The 19,532-nt window shown below is 48.1% G+C and overlaps 1 protein-coding gene across 8 annotated transcripts in view; it reads left to right on the forward strand.

The window, feature by feature from the left end:
* Ralgps1 (Ral GEF with PH domain and SH3 binding motif 1) overlaps positions 1-19,532 on the forward strand; it is a 235,391-nt gene that overhangs the window by 157,139 nt on the left and 58,720 nt on the right. The gene's annotated exons all lie outside the window — the stretch shown is intronic.

Genomic DNA, 19,532 nt, shown 5'->3' on the forward strand with positions numbered 1-19,532 from the left:
GTTGAGCTGGTCAGAGGAAGGCCGGGAAGTCACCACCGGCATCCTGCAGGGGTGTAGAGGCGGAGCCTTAAGTCCCATGCGCAGGCCTATCTACTGCTTGATGCTCGTGGTGGCTCTACTTTGAAAAGCTTTTGTGGCGGTAGTAACATTTAGGTGCAAACTAGGAGGGAAAGTCAGTACACCTCTCTCACACCAAGGTACCATGAGGTATATTTCTGGTCCCTAAAAAAGCAGACCCACTGTGCTTCCCTCCCCTAGACTGCCACCCTTTTGTTCAGGGAACAAATGTTGTTGTTGTTGTTGTTGTTGTTGTTTGTTTTGTTTTGGTTTTTCCTGCCTTAGCTTCTCCTCTGCCTACCTACCCTCTCCCTCCCTTCCTTTTCTAGAAGAAACTACAACCCTTATGGAACACTGTTAGCCAGATGGCTAGACTAGACAGGAAGTCCTTTTCTACCAGGGGGTGAAGATGCCACCCACTCTGCTTTCTGCCTAGGATCTAGACAGGGCCCTGTGGCTGAACACCATTCCTGTAGCTGTACCTTTGGCAGGAGAAGGTCACCATATTCTACAGCATGAGAAGTCTGCCCCCTCTCCCTTCTCTCCTCACTTCAGGATGTCTTTGTGAAAATGTTGCTGTTAGCCAAAGCCCCTGTCCTCTAACAGCAGGAACTCAGGCTGTGAGACAGACCACTGGGTCTGAAAAGTGCTCAGTGCTGAGGGTGCGTCTCTCAGGAGATGTGGCAGCCAGGCCAGCTGCCTGAGGAAGTCTCTAAGCCAACTCCATAGAGTGGCTCAGACGCTGTAGGCAATTCAGGCAGAGAAGGGACAGCTAGGGCTGGGAGGGGTGAGTAAAGATAGAACCAGCGTGCATTTGCTCCTTTATGGGTGCTTCACCCTTCTCCACCCCTTTTTTTTCTTCCACCCTTTCAACTTCCTAACACCAGATAAGAGAGAAAAAAGGATAAAGAGGAAAGGAAAGAGATCCCTAAATAAAGCCAGGAGTCAAAAGGGGTGGGGGCATTATCATTACGCTTAATTAGGGATGTCAAGTTCCTTGGGGCAGGTTTAATCTGTGCAGTCAGGATATCTAACTTTTTGTTGTTGTCTCTTCTTTACACACAGCTACTTAATAAGCTGTGACCATGAACAACAACCAGTAACCAAACAGTAACTTTTCTGAGCAACCACCAACCACCAGCCCTGCCTCTTGGGGCCCTAGCATTTATATACCCTCTGAAAAGTCCCCAGAATTCCAATGTCACACAGTCAAAGAAATTATCTGCAGCTAGCAAAGCCATACCTCTGCTAGAGTGCTAGGCAAATTATAATCAGCTGCTGCAAAGCAGTCCCATATCCCTATACTTGGGATTAAAACAGAAGCATATTATTATAATATTTCTGTGTTTTTTAAAGAAAGCAAAATTCAAAACTTGTCACTACATAAAGATGCTATAATAGATTGCTTCCTCAAAGATGGCCCCAACATCAGAGCTGGTGTCCATGCTCTGTCCTCACAAGTCTATATGTGGGACTGATTTGTACTGGTAACACCAGTAACATGAAGTGAAGGGACGTGACAGCCAAGGCCAGAGAACAGGTGGTTAGTTACCTGCTGTGTTCACTGGGACACCCTCTCATAGAGCATTGAGCAAACCAGAGCCTGAGAATTCCAGAGGTCACAATGTATGACAGATAGTGTTGGCCTCCAGCCCTGTGCTCCCCACTGGCATGTATGGAAAGTTGCCTCCAGATGGTTGCAGCCCCTGACTACCCAGTTGCCCATACCTGAACTTTACACTCAACCATACAGTCTCCCTGTCAGTCCTGAGTGTGAAGGAGAGAGACAGAGAGAAGCCATTTCACTGTGGAACTTCTGAATTCCTGGTCCATGGCTTAATGAATAGTTGTAGGCTCCTGAGTTTGATGTCATTTGTTAGACCTTAGTAGTAACGGTAGAAGACACTGGGGCAAGAACAGTTATATGGCGCTCTTGTGTTTTGTTTTGTTTGAGTCTAGCTCCTACTACACAGGCTGGCCTCAAACTCAAAATCCTCCTACCTAAGCCTCCCGGATGCTGGAATTATAGTCACACCCAACCACAAGGTGTTCTTTCAGTTCTTTCAGGAGCCCAGAGAAGAGCATTTTGGTTGAGAAGAGTTGAGGCTCAGTTTGAGGGGTGGGATTGAATTCCAAGGAGCCAGTAACAGGCATTAAGCATCACTCAGCTGGGATTGTCTCTGTAAAAGGCCACCATTGAGGATTCTGCTGCTGGGCACCACAGGCTGGGCGTCTGAAGCTGGAGGCTGTGGCTGTGGCCATTTGGTAAAGTTGGAGGCCATAGGGCTTACTTGATAGCAGAAAGAGTCTCCAGGACCACACATACCCTCTGGTAACAGGTTCAGCTCATGCATGTAGGCCATTGTAATATTTCTGTTCTCCAACAATGTCAAAGCACCAGAATGCCCTAGCCCTACCTACCTTTGCACAAACCTTGCCTTTTTGGTGGCCCAAGACAGTTAGGTGCCTGGCTGGGGAACTCAAACTAGTTTCTACTTTTCCCACTCAGTACCTCTCTGTGAACTTCACTTTCTCTCATCTGTAAAATGAGGATGATATAAGGGTCTATCTCAGAGAGCTATTATAAAAATTAAATGAGGGCCTGAGATGGGGAGATGGCTCAGCTGTTAAGATTACTAGCTAATCTTATAGAGGATCCAAATTCAATTCTTAGCACCCAAATGATGGCTCACAGTCATCTGTAACTCCTGTTCCAGGGACCCAGTAACTTTTTCTGGTTTCCCTGGGGTGCCAGACATACAGCTGAGCATGGATACACATAGAGGCAAAACACTCATATGAGTAAAATTTTTTAAATTTTCTTAAATATCTTTAAATTTTAAATGAAGCCAGCATGGTGCCACATGCCTTTAATCCCAGCACTCGGAGGCAGAGACAGGCAGTTCACCGTGAGTTTGAGGCCAGTCTCATCTACAGATCGAGTCCATGACAGCTAAGGCTACACAGAGAACCCCTATCTCAAAACCAAAAAAAAAAAAAAAAAAAAAATGTATACATTAGTTTTAAGATAGTCTGGTTGCATATAACCCAGTGACTGCTGGTTGTAGTAATTACTGGCGCCTCCTTCACTGGGCGGTCAATACCTGTGAGGACACAGAGGGCAAGAGTGCAGGAGAACTGGCCCCACCACTTGCCTCCTCTAAGATGGCATGGGTGCAGAGGTGATGCCCTTCCCCTGCCCCCACTACCTGCAGTAGCTGGCCCTGTCCCTCACTGGCTATAGCATTTGGGAGAGTGGGCTCTTCACCTTTACTGGGCAGCACAGTGGAGTTGGCTCTGGAGGTCAGCATGTAGGTGAGCTGGCCCCAAGGGCATGAGCGCAGGAGAAGTGGCCCTTCCTCCTGCTGATGGTGGCATTGAGCGGCCTGGCTGGAGCAGTGATGGAGAGCTTGCCCTGGTGTTGTAGATAAGGGAGAACCAGTGGGTTGACCAGCTGAGCTACTACCCAGGCCCAGATCCAGGGCCCTGAATTGGCCCACCTCCAAATCTATATTATCTGAGAACAGTTGGGCCAGTCCTGCTGATCCAAAACTTCAGGATCTTCATGACGCAGGGCAACAGCAGGGTAACAGTTTCTGATGAGGATCCGATATTGATGGTGTCACAGAAGCCAGAGATCTCGAACCAGACCAATGACTCATTGCAATGAACATTTGCAAGCGAAGATGTGTGGACGGAGGGATATACTGTGGGACACACTGTGATACACTAAGCTTCCATGATGAGATGTTTTCTATGCTTTTATTGCTGTTGTTGGTGGTGGTGGTTGTGTGTGTGTGTGTGTGTGTGTTTTATGTGGGGCGGAGGTTGCAAGGGCAAAGGGAGGATATGAGGGCATGGGGAACTGAGTGGGACTGGGGTCCATGATGTGAAACTTAAAAAGAATCAATAAAAAGTTAGAAAAAAATTAGAAAATTATTTTGTTGGAATTTGAGAGAAAATGAAAAACAGGACCGACAAGCAAGAGATCACAATAGCTGCTGGGAGGAAATGAAAGAGTAAAAAAAGGAGAGACAGTTATGATTTTTGAGTTAGAGGTCAAGAAAGCACAAGTCATTAAGCTACTGCGGGGTGGAGAACACAGCCCGAGGGTCAGGACAGCAGGGGGTTGGCTAGTCTCTAGAAAAGGTGAATCCAGATAGCCTCAGCACTGCCAGTCTGTCCGGCATGGCCTGGAGGGACTGCACCAAGTTCGGAGAGAGGGCATGCTCAGGTTGGTCATACTTTTGATGCTCTGGCTTCGGGGTATCCTCTCAGGGGATACTGCATTTTCTCTATCACAAGAGATCTCTGGCCTCGTCTGAACAAGGGAAGCTTTTGCCCCGTATCTTCAAAGGTGCTGTCAGCTGTTGTCCCATCCATTTGTCAGGGGTTGTCTGAGCACAACCTCCAGCTGTGGTAGTTGTCGGCAGGCAGGGCACCGGCGGCTGCACTGTGTGTGCGATTACCAGTTCTCTTCTGAGAGTGCCTGGGTTTTGGCCTTCATTTCCTGAGATTCTTGTATATGTTTATAATAGCCATTTCAAACCCTTGTCCACCAAACAACGTTTATTGGCTGGAGGGGGGGAGGCTGTCTTTCTTTGATCATGCATATCGTTCTCCTGCTTTTTCGTGCTTCTGTAGCTGTTCACTATAAGTGGCATGTTGAAGAGACTGTGTCTTCCTGCCAGAATGTGTGTGTTGTCCTGGCTGGTAGCTAGATCACCTGACTGGTGTTTAGGGTTTATTTTGGTTTTGTCCCTATCCCTGTCAGCCTGCATAGCTAGGAGAAGCACATTGTCCTGGAAACAAATTGCATTTCTTCAGCTCCAGGGCACTTTTTCTTGAGATTCTTGAAATTAGGATGTCTCTCTTAGCTAAAGGCAAGTTACAATCCTCTTAGCAGTACCCATTTTATGGGCTTTGTTTGTTTGTTTGTTTGTTTTGTTGTTGTTGCTTTTGTCTTCAAGACAAGGTTTCTCTGTGTAACCAGGGCTGTCCTGGAACTTGTTCTGTAGACCAGGCTGAGCTCTGCTTCCCAAGTGCTGGGATCAAAGGTGTGCACTACCATGCCCAGCTTTCACCTGTCTTTGTTTCCGCGAAGTATTTGCCTACCATCTTTTCTTTCTCTCTTCCTCTCTCTCTCTCTTTCTCCTTCCTTCCTTCCTTCCTTCCTTCCTTCCTTCCTTCCTTCCTTCCTTCCTTCCTTCCTTCTTTTGTTCATTCTTATTCTATTTTTCTTTTTTTTCTTTTTACCATTTGTTTCTTACTAGAACATGACATATTTCAAAACTGAAGTCTTGGCAGGTAGAAGAAAGTGTGGCAGTTTTAGGCAGTGAGACTTCAGTGAGATTGCTCTTCCTCTCCTGGTCAGCTGGTCTTAGAAGGACCCAGGGGAGTGTCCACGCTTTAGGAAGCCGGTGGAATGCTGCAGCCTCCATCCACCCAGATGTAATGAAACAGCTGACAGCAGCCAGCTGCTCCTTCCCCTCCTGGAGCCCTGTGTCAGTCCTGTGACTTGCTGCCTGAGTCCAGCAGGGAGCTGCATGCTCTCTGGCTCCAGTGAACACAATCTGAAGACGTGGTTTGCAGGGAGGTTCCATGGCAGAGTACTACCTAGTGTCACTGAGGGTATCCAGGCACCACAGAGAACCCTTAAACACAGTTCTGTTAAAACACTGAGCAGCCATCAGAATGGGCTGCATACTTGATGGGAAGCAGCTCACACATGACCCAGTTCATTCCTGACTTCTCCATTCACTTTTTTGGGGACAGAGTCAAAGCAGCACCTTTTCTCAAAGGTGATTTCACCCAGAGACCAAACATGTTTATTCCACAAACGCTGAGTCAGCCTCAGTTGCCCACTGGCAATTGGGGTCCGGTTGGTCGGTTGGTCTGTCATTCATTTGCCAGGAGCCTGTTTGCTGAGACTTTCCATTGACTGGTTTTCCTTTGATCTCAAACAATATTTTTCAGGAATGCTTACTTAGCTTCATCCGTCCTCTCTCCTGCTGTGTAAGCTGGGGCCCATCCCCAAAGGGAAAATTGAGGTCCAGTGGAAGTAAAGCCTCTCTTGTAGTTTGCTGATTTTATTTCCTCACAACCACAACTTCATGGATTTGGCTAAAGTCATCTCCAGTCAATGTAAACTTGGAAAGATATAGTCATTTCTTTAGTCCAGTGTGGGACAGGACCTCCAGGGGATAGACAGTGTGATGGTGGGGTTGGGGGCCCATTACAACCCTTCCACTTACACCTGCTAAATCCTTGTCGTGGAGAGCAGTCAGACTCCTGCCAATCTTGTTTACCTTCCTAGGACCCCAGAGGCAGCTGGGAGACAAATAAGGGTTTCTGGCAAAAGCCTGATAAAGTAGGCTTCCCAGGAGTGAGAGTAGTCATACCGCAGCCAGCGGTGCCCATGGGTGGTTGTCACGTAAAGCCTGCGCCCCGGCTTCTAAATTATTTGCTTTTGCCAGAGAAGCCTTGGGCTCCTGGGCCCCAAAGAGCAAATTGTTGTGGATAATTAACCAATTGAATGGAAAATGACAAGGTTGTCTCTTTAAACATCCCGTGTTTTGCAATTTTCATCCCTTCTTGTTAAGCCTTCTAAACAGAGCTATAAGGACACACAGATACATATGTTCGCTACTCAACCCTACTGATCAAACTGGGTGACTCAGCCGTGCTCAGCAGACTGGCGTTAGTGTGACTCTCTTCGGGGAGGGCACCACTTCCAGGAGCCCCATAAACCCAGGCAGCTGTGTTTACTGTTGCCACGCTCACTCTCCCTTGCTAAGAATGCCTTCTCTTCCCAGCCGCTAGCCAGCTTCTCATTTACTGCTCCCTCCCAGCCGAGGTACCAGACACCTGGTTGTGCTTTTTCTAACTGGTACTAGTCTGAAGGGCTGTCCTTTGGGAAGTCCTGGAGATCCAGTTTTGGGAGCTCCAGGATAAAGTGCCAAGAGCATCTCTGCTCTTACATAACAGCTGTATTCTGTGTCACGGTCACGTGGGCCTGGCCTGCTGGGAGGCCTTCCACATGGATGAGCTCACTGCATCCTGAAAACAGGCCCTTTCAGGAAAGGGTCTCCCCATTGTCTCCCATTGTACCTCCTGAGGTGGCTTAGCTCAGTGAGGTTTGGGAGGTGAAATCATGTAGTCAACAGTGGTCAATCCAGAGTTTGGATTTGGGCCCCTGAAGACCCAAAATCCACACTCTCGACAGACTTTACATCAAGGTAATGTGGGACAGCTTAAGGATGCCGCCAGCTCCCTGGTTTCTTTTTCTATGGGATAGCTGTTCATTGCTGTTGTTTGAGACAGGGTCCCTATGTGGCTTAGGTTGGTTTGGAACTTGCTGTGTACCCCAGGTTGCTCTAGAATTTATAATCTTTCTGCTTCAGCCCTCTGAGTGCTGGGATTTTAGGAGTGTGTCACTACACCGAAGTAGAATAATACTTTTAACACTCAGAGTTAGTACCAAGGTTGAGATGTGTGGCTGACGTGCATAGTGGCTCAACTGCTGTTAGGTCCTTTGTGCTTGTTAGTGAGTTTAAGGTCAACTTTATAAAGTGTTCCTCAAGTGGTTCAGAGTTAACTGAGAGCCGTGCACACACAGTTTGATGGGCCCTACTCCCAGTGCCTATGACTCAGTAGATCCTGGCTGTGGCCAGATTTCAGATTCAGTTCCAACAAGTTCACAGGAGCACCATGAGCTAGGGCTGGCTGGGCAGTGAGCTTGCCCTGATGCTGAAGGCTGTTTCCTGTGCACGGAGGCTGGTCCAGCACCAAACAGGAAGAGTGCAGCCTGGCTTCTCCAGTAGTTCCTAGGAGCTGGCTCTCTAGCTTCCCCTCTTCTGATGTCACTGACATTAAGGTGAGGAAACCCAGCCATGTAAGGCATGTGGTGATATCTGGCCCATGAACCAAGATTCATGTGACTGATTTTGTCAACTCTTTCTGATTTCCAGTGATCTTCCTGGCACAGACTAGGAAAGAAAAGAAATGACTGTGTTACAGGAATCCCTTTTGCAGATTAACCAGATAAGCCCTTCTGAAGCCCCACTCAGCCTCGCGTGTGTCAGCCTTGGGGGGGTGGGACTTCAGGCCCCCAGGGTAGGCTTGGTGTACTTCCTTTCCCAACAGGCTGGAAGGTCAGATGGGCCACCTAGTTGCCCTTATAAGGCTCCAGTGTCCATCCCAGAGCGCAAGCTATGCTAATGGGCAAGTTAACAAAGAGCCTGGTGGCACAGTGGTGGGTGCTAGAGTCTTAGGGACCCAGGATTGAACCCTGGGCCTCTCTTGTCAACTGAACAGCCCAGAGCAAGTAGCTTAGCATGTGGGTCTGCATTTCCCTCTTTCCACATTAGGAGATGGCACCTGTGTTTTATGAGGCTGCTGTGAGTTCAGCATGATACATAGTGGGTACCTAAATTACTTGTGCTGTAGGATTTCCCCTCCTCCTATCATCATGGTTGGTATTATTCCCACCAGGCAGTCTAGGATGCTATATAGAGTGTCATCTCTTGGGTCCCAGGCCGAGGTTCAAATCCCAGCTCCACCATTTACAACCTGTCCGCCCTTCTTCCTGTCACTTCTTCGCCTCTCCATATCCTCTGTAAAGCAGGTCAGAAGGCACCTGCTTACAAGGCTTACAAAGTGCTTGGCCACTGAGGACTTGTGCATGCCAGTTGCTTCACTGTGTCTGGGCTTCAGTGACATTGACTCCGTCCCCTCCATAGATCTGCAGAGAAGGCAGGAAGGAACCCATGGGGAGAGAGCAGCAAGGCCCTAGGAAGAGGGTGGAAGAAGAGGACCCAGAGCATCCTCGAAGCCTCCCTTCTCCCTGCCCCACCCTCAGCCCCAGCTCTTCGGAGAGAAGAGCAGCCTAGCCCAATGTGGCCCTGGGGCAGTCATTCCCCACCCCCGCTCTGCCATCTCTCTCCACACTGCCCTGGCAAGAGCAAGGAGTCAGGAGTCGCACACCCCCATGAACTCAGATGCCTGCGCCTTGGCGTCCCTGCAGGTGTTACCTTTCTTGCTACCTGCCAGGCTGAAAGCATTCCCAACGCTATAGGTCTTTTAGGGACAGACTCCACAGCGCCTTTGCCCTCAGCTACTGGCTCTACCACAGTTTCAGGGAAGACTCCAATGCCTCAAAAAGCCACCCTCTGAGACCCTCTCCACCCCCTTTTACAGAACCCAGACCTTCCCTGGCCTCTATGTGTGCAAAAGCATTGAGTAAACAGAATGCTTGAGCTGTGACTTCTTGGAAGGGGGTGAATCTCAGCTGATGCCCAGAGGCTGAGCCTATTTTGGGCCTGGTTTCTCTTTGGCTGTGGTCTGTGGTCAGAATGCTCATCAGCAGCTGATACTGTCCCTCCCTCCCCTTCCCTTCCCCTCGCCCCTCCCCCATTCACCAGCCAGCCCCCACTACAGGCTCTAAAGACTTACAAAGCTGGGTTCAGGTCTCCTTTCCTGCCTGAGTATTGGCCCAGCCAGGTGTCCTGGCCCCACCCCTGTGTGACCCATGTCACAGATCTAGGATCTATCCACTTAGTGCTCTTGTGCTGTGGCCCCTGAGTACTGTGATTCAGCACACAGAGAGGAGCTGCACTCAAGAAAGAAAGCATTCACACTGCCATGCAACTTACTCAGCTCTGCCAGGCATGTGGAGCAGCAGTTTCCTGCTAGCCAGCTGCCTTTCAGGGATGGTGGCTACACCCCACCCCCACCTCCATACAGAAGGGTCTCTCCTCTTTTTTTTTTTCTTTTTAAAGGCCCATGGTCTCTTTTGGTTCCTGGAGTAAATGCAACTTAAATCTGTGTTCAGAATACCTCATTAATAGTAAGTATCAGCTAAATATAATCCTGGAATTAAGAGAATATTCATTCAGCAAAATGTATGTTGATGTACAGGACCTGTCGTGCATGCAGCACCATGCAGGACTGTGTGGAAAGCTGAGAGCAGCCTGGAGGACACTGTGCTGGGATTTGGCTCCTCGTCCTACCCAAGACTCTCTTTTGTTCTATTTTTGCATCTCTAATGAAATACCTGACAAAAGCAGAGGCAAGGAGGAGTTTATTTTGGCTCACAGTTTGAGAGGATACAGTGTGTGATGTCTGTTTTTGATACATGGAATTAACAGAAATCCAAAATGGAAGGCATACCTGTAAGGGATTTTTGTTTAATTTGAAGTAGGAAGATCCACTTCTATTCTGGACCTTTGAGGTAGGAAGACATACCATTAGTCCAGATTTTTTTTTTTTTTTTTTTTTTTTTTTGAGCTGGAAAAAGACATGTCATTAATCTAGATTGTTTTTGAGCTGAGGAAAGAAATGCCAGAAAGACATGACTTTACTATGGGCCACACCCTCTGCTGGAATCCTATATCTAAGGACATTGAAGAAGGAAGCTTTTTGCTCTTTGCCTGCTTGCCCTCACCTTGCTAGCAAGTCCATTCCTTCATTGGCATTAGAGCCTTCTCCTTCAGGATTCCAGCATACACTGAAGACCAGCTGAGATATCCAACCCTGTGGACTGAGTAAGCCAGTAAGCAGCACACCTCCATGGCCTCTGCATCAGCTCCTGCCTCCTGCATCAGTTCTTGCCCTGTTTGAGTTCCTGTCCTGACTTCTGGAAGTATAAGCCAAATGAACCCTTTCCTCTCCAAGCTGCTTTGGTTGTGGTGTTTCATCACAGTGATAGAAACCTAAACCAAAACAGTCTCTCATGGCAGGAGGGCAGTGGTAGCAGGCTCTGAGGTGGCTGATGACATTGTATCCCCAGTCAGGAAGCAGAGAGAGGTGGGGGAGTCTGGTGCTTAAATCTTCCTGCTGTTCTCCTTTTTACCGAGACCAGGACACCAGCCAGTGCAGTGATACTGCCCACATTAATGCCACTTTCCTCTCAGTCACATCTCTCAGTCATTCCTTCACAGGCATGCCCAGAGGTGAGGCTCCAAGATTCCAAATCCAGTCAAGTTGACAACAAAGGTGACCCATCACAGTTAGCTTTCCTCAGTTCTGCGCTGCCTGTGAGTTATACCAACAGCCATGCCCAGCATGAAGTTGATGGTTACCTTGCACCAGGAGGAAGGGAAGCTCTCTCCCTTCCTGGTGTGAGTGTGGTGATACTAACCCCACTGTATAGAAAATGAGCATCAGAAATGAGAAAATGAACATCAGAAGAGTCGGCTGGATCATAGGCCTTATCTGTTTCCCAGAACTGACTCGAGCCTTATTGCTTTATCGTGATAATATACTCTCCCTCAGCAACCTGTGCTACTTGTATTAAGTTTTTTTTGTTTTTTTTTTGTTTTTTTTTTTTTTTTTTTTTTAAGTCTCCTTTGTTAACAAAGAAGCTAACCAGAGCTTCTGAACAGTGGAGACTATACAGTGTTTGTCTCAACAAAGCCAGAGTATTGTGTCCTGCACAGACCCCAGCTGACCAGAAGGAGTTACTCTGGCTCAGTTCAGGGATGTAGTCCATCAAGAGCTTGAAGCATCTGGTCACATGGCGTCCATACTCATGAAGCAGAAAACCATGTATGCGTGGCTCACTTCACTTTTTCCCTTTATACACTCCAGGATCGAGGCCAAGGAATTGTGCCACCCACCATGGGTGAGTCTGCCCACCTCACTTTATGTAACCAAGCGTAATGTAATGTCACTCCCTCACATGCATGCCCAGAGACCTGTCTCCCAGTAGTCTAGAGTCTGTCAAGTTGACTGTTACCGTGGACCATCACAGCGCTTCTGGACGCAGGGAGCAGTGTGGCCATGTCTTCCCAGTCCCCTTTCCCCATGTGGGAAGGAAGAAGAGGAAGCACTGGAACCTTGGGACCTACTGAGTGTAGAAACTGTTCTGTTTCCAGTATAGATATTTTGGAAGCCCGTAGGCAAGTGGACTTGAAAGGACTTGAGCAGCTGGGAAGAGGTGGGCTCCATACTCGGCATCTAATTCTCTGTGGTCTTGCCAGGAGGCCGCGATCCATTCAGAAGTGACTGTAGCCCTGCATGAAGGAGCACAGAGCCTGGCGAAGGGGCAGGAGCTGCGGGACCCACCCCAGTCCAGAGCAGGAATTGGAACCTGCACCATGAGTGGAGAGGAAAGGGGCCTGGCTGCCCTTTGCTGATAGAGGAGCCAGTACAAACTCTTAACTCAGCCTGAGGAGCCTTCAACCACTCACTGTCTGTATGGAGCCCTGATGGGCAGGGGCTGCCTGCAGCAAGAGCTTATGAGTCCAAAAAACCAAGGCAGGAGACTTTTTGGTGAAGGGCAGAACCTTTTTTTTTTTTAAACCTCCTTTTCTTCCCCCTAATTCCTAGGGCTATGAATAGATGGCAGGTGGGGGAGGGGACAAAAGGAGAAGGGCAATGTACTTTGGGTTGAATTTGGGTCAAGTTTTCAAATAAAGAGGGCCGGGCCTTCCATTTTGACGTTTTGGCATGAGACTCCTAGGATAACAGAAAGTTACAGAATGTTTCCTTTAGGGACCTGCTGCCCCAAACTGAAAGGAGGATACTGGCTAATCAACTCAGGGGGCACATGCATAGAAAGAACAAATGATTTTGTGTCTGTGCTACGGTGGATACAAACTTAGGACCTGTGATGTCCTAGATCATTCTCTGTGACCCCCCCCCCCTGCCTAAGAGTACCTGGTCTGGCCACCTCAACTCCTCACAGCCTTCTAGGGGGCTGGGGTTGTTTAAGGAGCGTCTACCAACTAGGTGCCAAAAAGAACTCCTACTCAACAGCAACACCCAAATGAAAGAAAGCCTCCAGCCTTGCCAGCTGGGAGGTCCTAGGCAGTGAAGATGACTTGATGCCGGAGGAATGGCAGAGTGGAGAACCCTGGCTGGGGATCTTAGTGCAAGTTTCTAAGCCTGCCCTCTTTCTGGCCCTTCTCAGACCTTCTCCCTCACTCATTTCTGGCTCTGTAAGTTTTAATATAGTGAGTGCTGCAGTCTCCAGCCTCACTGCCTGCTTATGGAGTGGTTGAAATAGTCCCCAGGAGAGAGTAAGGTTATTGTCAGATGTGAACAAGAAAGTGTGAAGAGTGCTGAGCTTGGCTGGTCCCCGGAAGATTCCATATCTGTGCCCGTTCACCTTCATCGTTGCCTGTGTTTAGAGAGGCCCTGTTTTTCCAGGTGAGGCACCTTTATCATAATCACTACTGTTGGACTCAAATCTGCCATGCCCTTCCCTGCCCCTGGCAGACAAGGTGCATCATGGACTGTTGATCCCACACCTGTGTTCTTCTACTGGATTCCATCCTCTGGTCATCATCTTCCATTGGGGGAAGAAATGGTGACTTTTGAAGTATAGAAACCAATAGACTCCAAAGTTGAGGACAGCCTCAGTGGGAGTCCTCAGGGCCAGCAGTGTTCTGTCTGGGCTTGCCCTGCATCTCAGGAAACTTTGGCCAGGAGGTGGGTCACACTGTCCTCTGATGACATGAGGCAGGCTGGGCAGGCAAGAATCAACAAGCCACTCCATGCTCCTTTGCCCAGGCAGCTGGTGACACAGCCTGTGGCCATTAAGAAATGGCCAAACTGTCATTCCTAGGCTATTTTTTTTCACTGCCAGGGCCAAGGCCTACCCCCCTGGGTCCACGGTACCTAGGCCCCTTCTCAGGCAAGAATTATGTCAGCAATTAACACAAACGCTCCTGAGCCCAGGCTGCACTTGCTGGGAACACCAGGACTAGCAAGCAGGCCAATGGCTAGTGGCCTGGCCCAGTGTTAGGGAGCGTTTCCTGGGCCACTTATGACAGGTAGATAGGTTAAGGTGGGTAGATCGGCAGAGCAAAGGCAAAGGGGGAGAAAAGGCCACAGGAACCTGGGCAGTGGAGGCCCCAACGGCAATGCAGGCCGTGCTCACCACTTCCAGGTGTAGCGCCAGGCTTGCCGCCTTGTGCCTTGACCTCTGGCCTCCTCATAGGCAGAGCAGCTTGTGAGTCGAGTCAGTAAAGAGCACAGTGCGTTCAGGACTTCAAGTGTTCATAGTCTGGTCAGCCTGTGATTTCTGCTAACTTACCTGCTATTAGTTTTTAATGTATATTAAAATAGCGTGAATCTACATTTCTCTCCCACCTGCCGTCCTCTAATAGAACTCATCCACACATTGAAGACCTTTTCGTCATGCCTGGTGCAGTGACTCCACACCAGTGACCTCAGTGTATTGTTACTGTTTTTACTGTCATCATGGCACTGAGTCCATAAGAGCAGAGGAAGGCTTCTTGCCAGCTCTTCCTTTCTCTTCAAGGAGGCCAGCCCTGTTCTTTCTACTTGCTTCCTCCTTAGAGCTTTGGCTTTGGAGCCTCTGGAAGGCAGGGGGGAAGGTAGTTCAGTCTCTGACTGACAGGGTCAGGTGCTTAGGCAGTGATTATCTGTTACCAGGCTCTGGATCCAGTGGAACATTTATATAAAGTGGCAGCTGTGGTCCTGTCCAGACCCCATAGTCCATGTCCACTTCCTCGGGCCTTGCCTATGCTGTGGTGCCCAACCCAGCCAGGACATTTTCACCTCCACTGAAGGTCAAGAGTCCTGGAGCCTTCCACCAACAATATTCCACAGGGACCACAAAGCGCCTTTCTGTAGCCATGTGTGCGTCTATGAAGGACTACCTAAGCCCTGAGACTGAGTAGTCCTCGGTGGCAGAATGGTGGGCGGCCTCACTGTGCTATATTTTCTAGAATGACCATAATTTCTCCATTTCATCAAAAAATGCTCTGTTAAAAAAATCGTTAGGGCTGGAGAGATGGCTCAGTGGTTAAGAGCACTGTCGGTTCTTCCAAAGGACCCAGGTTCAACTCCCAGCACCCTCATGGCAGCTCACAACTGTCTGTACCTCCAGTTCCAGGTGGTCTGACACCCTCACACCAATGCACATAAAATTAAATAAATTTAAAAAAATCTTTAAAAATCTGTGATAAGAGACATTGATATAGACAAGCAAGGGAACCCAAGGAGACCAAGGAGTGGTGTGGTGTGAGGGGCCAGAGGCAGGGACTGGAGTGGAAGAGTAGGAAAACCAATGCAGACAGATAGAGTCAAAGTGCATTAGGATAGTGCATTAGGAAGGCAGGCGCCTGTGGAGACAACAGCTGGGTGGTGGGTGGAGGCCGATAACAGGGAAAGCCAACTCCTAACAAAGGGGCTGAGGACACAGAAGAGGGCAGAGTGTGCTGTGGGTCTGCACTGGGGGTGGGGGTGTTTCTTCCTGCCAGCCTTCACTGTTCTGCGTAGCGGCTAGGAGATGGCCCTTGTGATGAACACACAATGGAGCTGTGCTGGTTGGCACCAGTATAGGAGCAGTGCCCAGGCTTAAAGGTGACAGTTGGATTGGGGTTCAGGTGGTGAGTCTGCCCTAATTCCTAAGCTCCATTGAGTGAAAGGGAGTGAACTCAAGCCTGAGGCATCCATCTAGACTGAAATTACTAACTTAGCCTTCGAAACACTTTCAGATTTTCAAGATCAGCCAGCCAGTAGCCATGGAAAGCTGCCTCGCTCCCTCACTGTCTTGCCTCCTTGCTCAGCAACCCCTCAGGGGTTTCCAGCTCTAGCTTGCCTTGTGCCATTCAGCACCCTGCCTGTTGCCAGAGAGCCCTGTGTGATCTCAGGCCAGGGTCTAGGCTTAGAGTTTCATGGACCAGCGAGACTTCAGAAAGAAATTTTGAGGACTTTCAAGAGTTTGTTTTGGGTGTGTGGGTGTGTGTGTGTGTGTATTGGGGGGGGGGTGTTGTCTAAGAAAGAGAAAACCAACTTTCAATTCCAGCATCATTTCCTGGAGAAGTAATATTTTGACACCAGAGTATAAACAGGGCATAATCTGAAAATACAATTCTCTCCCCTGCTTCCCACCCCTAACCACACTGTGAGGATAATTGTCAACCATTTGCTACTGCATTTTAAGGTTTTTTTTCTTAATGTATTTTAAAAATATATTTGTTTTAATTTCTTTTTGTTTTGGGAGAACACATGTGCCAACAGAAGTTTGTGGATGTCAAAGGACAGCTTTGTGGCATCAGGTCTCCTTCAAACCTCCCTGGGTTCTGGAGGTTGAACTTAGATAGCAAGGCTCATACAACAAGCTCTTTACCCATTGAGCCATGTTGGCAGCCTTAAAAAAAAATATTAAATATAGAAAACCCAGCATAAAATTTCACCATGTGTACCTTTTTTTCTTTTCAAGATTTATTCATTTACTATGTATACAGTGTAAGCCTGCAAACCAGAAGAGGGCACCAGATCTCATTATAGGTGATTGTGAGCCAACATGTGGTTGCTGGGAACTGAACTCAGGGCCTCTGGGAGAGCAGCCAGTGCTCTTAGTCTCTGAGCCATCTCTCTAGTCTTTTACCATGTGTACCTTACATGTGAGATAAAGAGAAGCTGTTTGCCCAGATTTGTCATTTGGTGCACGATTGCAGCCCACTCTACTGCCTGGTGTCTGTGCCACAGTTGCTGGTAAGTCCAGCTTGGCACTCTCGGTGTCAGCACCTCACAGCTTGGTGCCCACAGGCCACAGGCCTTCCCTCTTGTGCCCCCCAGGGCTATCAAGTTAGGGAGAGTTAGGGCTGGGGTGTTTCTGGCTATGAGCAGGTCAGACCCTCCTTACGTGTAATGGGGTGCTTCCAAGAGGGAGTAGACAGACTGTCAGCTGTCCTGACTGACAGCTTGGGTGCATGGGTCCTAAGCTCTGAGTGTAGGGTCAAAGTATCTAGAAGATTTGGCCATCGTCTCTTTAACAGTGCATTGGTCACTGAGGGCCCATGTACTGTAATGATCAAGCCACAGGGCCTCAGAGCCACTCAGTATTAGCAAGGTGAGTGAATGTGGTGTGTGTGTGTGTGAGAGAGAGAGAGAAAAGAGTGTGTGTGCGTGCACATGTGCACACATGCTGGTGTGAGTGTGTGTGAGCATATGTGAGTATTGTGTGTTGTCACCCTGATGAGAATTAGGCTTACATCTGGACAGTAAATATCAGTGACTACAAACAAGTTCATCTTAGAGATGAATGCCGTTTGTAAATGCACAAACAGTTGTGCACAGTGATGTAAAAAAATTTAAAGCACTTAAAATTCCACCCCCTAGAAACTGCTGTTCCCACATTCTGTCATATGCTTTAATTTTCTTAGCTATTTCCCTGCTGCTTGACATCAAAACATCTCCAGTTTCTGTTTTATTTTTGTTGTTAGTAAATTTTCCTACACTAAATTAGCTTTGTGTCTAAGATGTTTTCTTCTTCCCTCTCTCCCCCCACATTTCTTTTTGGAATTATTTCCAAAAAGAATAAGTTCCAAGGAGTGGGATAACTTAGTCAAAAGATACTGTTTTGTTTTGTTTTTTTCCTGGCTTTGGAATCCCTCGAACTTTCCCCAAAATCTCACCCACTCACCCTGCTGTCAGCTGGATTTGCATTTCCGGCTTCACCACAGCTGCCGTAGCTCTCTGTGTTGGGCTAGTTTTCAACTAATGATGTAATGGCTTTTACATGGCCAGCATATTTTTCCATTTGCATCTCTCTGTTCGTTTCTCTGCTCAAAGTTGCTGCACTATTTCTCCCTGGCCACGTACCGTAATGTCGTTGATACCCCCAGACTTGGAGCCCTAGGGCATTCATGTGTGGAAGCTACCGCAAGACATGTTAAGAGAAAGATAGTTGAAAGATGTTTAAAGTATAAGTAGCTTTGGAGACATCTCTTCTTTGGTCCGGGTGGTCCCAGCCTTTAATGCAAACTCTGCCTCTGGGAGCGTGTTTATGTCTCATGGGAATTCTAGAGGACATCAAGATCACCACAGGATGTATGATTTAAGGCAGAGATGGAAATTGCTCCGACCAATACCAACTCTTTTTGTTCTAGACACTTCCTAATTATCAAGGGGGACAGTTTCCAAGCTGGGGCAAGACTCCTGATGGGCAAAGTCCCCTTCCCTATCAGTCCTCCAAGGGAGCTGGCTCTTCAGCAGCAAGATGGATGGGCTGGGGGAGGTTTATCCTGAGACTAGTTCTGGTACCTCCAAGGCTCTCCATTCTCAAATCCTGGGACAAGAGCCTTGCGCCTTCCATGCTACCTCTCTCTGTCTGTCTGTCTATCTGTGTCTCACATTCTTGTCACTGGAAGTTGGTCCCTCTCTGTCAAAACGGCTTTTGGTCTTCAGATAGCCTCAGCTTGCTAGGAGCGCACCTGACTGAGCAGCACCAGAGCACCCACATGGAGCTTCCCAGGGTGACGCCTACATCCCTCTTGTCTGGTGATTTTAGGGGACATTGCAAGCTCTCGTACTTTGAAACCTGTTTCTCTTAATGTGATTATCATGGCAAACCCACAATTTCACAGAGAAAAACTAAGACAGGAGTAGCTTGAGCCAACAATTCAACTCTGGGTATATACCCCAAAGAATGAAAAACACAAGTATGTGAACAAAAACACAAATAATTTGCTCATGGCAGCACCATTCATGGGGAAATACCCAGAACTTAGGATGTGCCAAATGCCACTGATAGTATATTTTACAGCATGTGTGTTTTGCCTCCCTTAAGAATACAGTAATTGGGATGGGGGCTGAAGAGACAGCTCAAAGGTTAAGAACATTTCTTGTTCTCGAGGGGATCAGGGTTCAATTTCCAGCACCCCCATAGTGGCTCAGACACCTGCAACTTCAGTTTCAGGGAATCCAACTCCCTCTTCTGACCTCCATGGGTACCAGGCATGCATCTGATGCACAGACATACACAAGAGCAAAACACTCATACACCTAAAACAATCTTAAAATGTTTTTAAAGAATGCAATAGGGCTGGAGAGATGGCTCAGGTTAAGAACACTGTCTATTCTTCCAAAGTCCAGAGTTCAATTCCCAGCAACCACATGGTGGCTCACAACCATCTATAGTGAGATCTGATGCCCTTTTCTGGTGTGCAGGCACACATGGAGACAGAATACTATATAAATAATAAATAATAAATAAATCTTTAAAAAAATACAATAATGCAGGGTGCTATTTTGGCAAAATCCACGAAGGGCTCTTTAAATGATGGAAACAGAAATAGTGACTTAAAAAAAGAATGCAAGACAAATCCTATGCTCTGTGTGGGCTGTGTTTCTGACCATAAATCGGCTTTTCTAGAGAGGACTACCTTGACCTTGAGAAGGACACCTGCTCCATGCCCAGTACTACATGAAGTGCTTTGTCTATGTGGTCTCTTGGCAGCCTCCTGACAGCCTTTGCTTTCCCCATTTTACAGACCACAAATCTGACCTGAGAGCCAGGAGACTCACTCACCCAGCAGGCCCTGTGATACTCCAAATCTGGCACCCAGGCTTCCTCCAAGGCACCCTGTTGGAGAGTCTCCCATAAGTGGGCAACAACTTTCCTGAATTAATTTGCCTGCTCTCAAAGGCTGCAGAGTCCTCCTCTTGGGTGAGGTGACCATAGTGACTAAGCTGTGTATAGAGGGGCAGCAAGT

Source organism: Psammomys obesus, unplaced genomic scaffold (assembly GCF_907164565.1).
Source record: "Psammomys obesus unplaced genomic scaffold, mPsaObe1.curated_primary_1811, whole genome shotgun sequence".
In the NCBI taxonomy this organism is placed as follows: domain Eukaryota; kingdom Metazoa; phylum Chordata; class Mammalia; order Rodentia; family Muridae; genus Psammomys; species Psammomys obesus.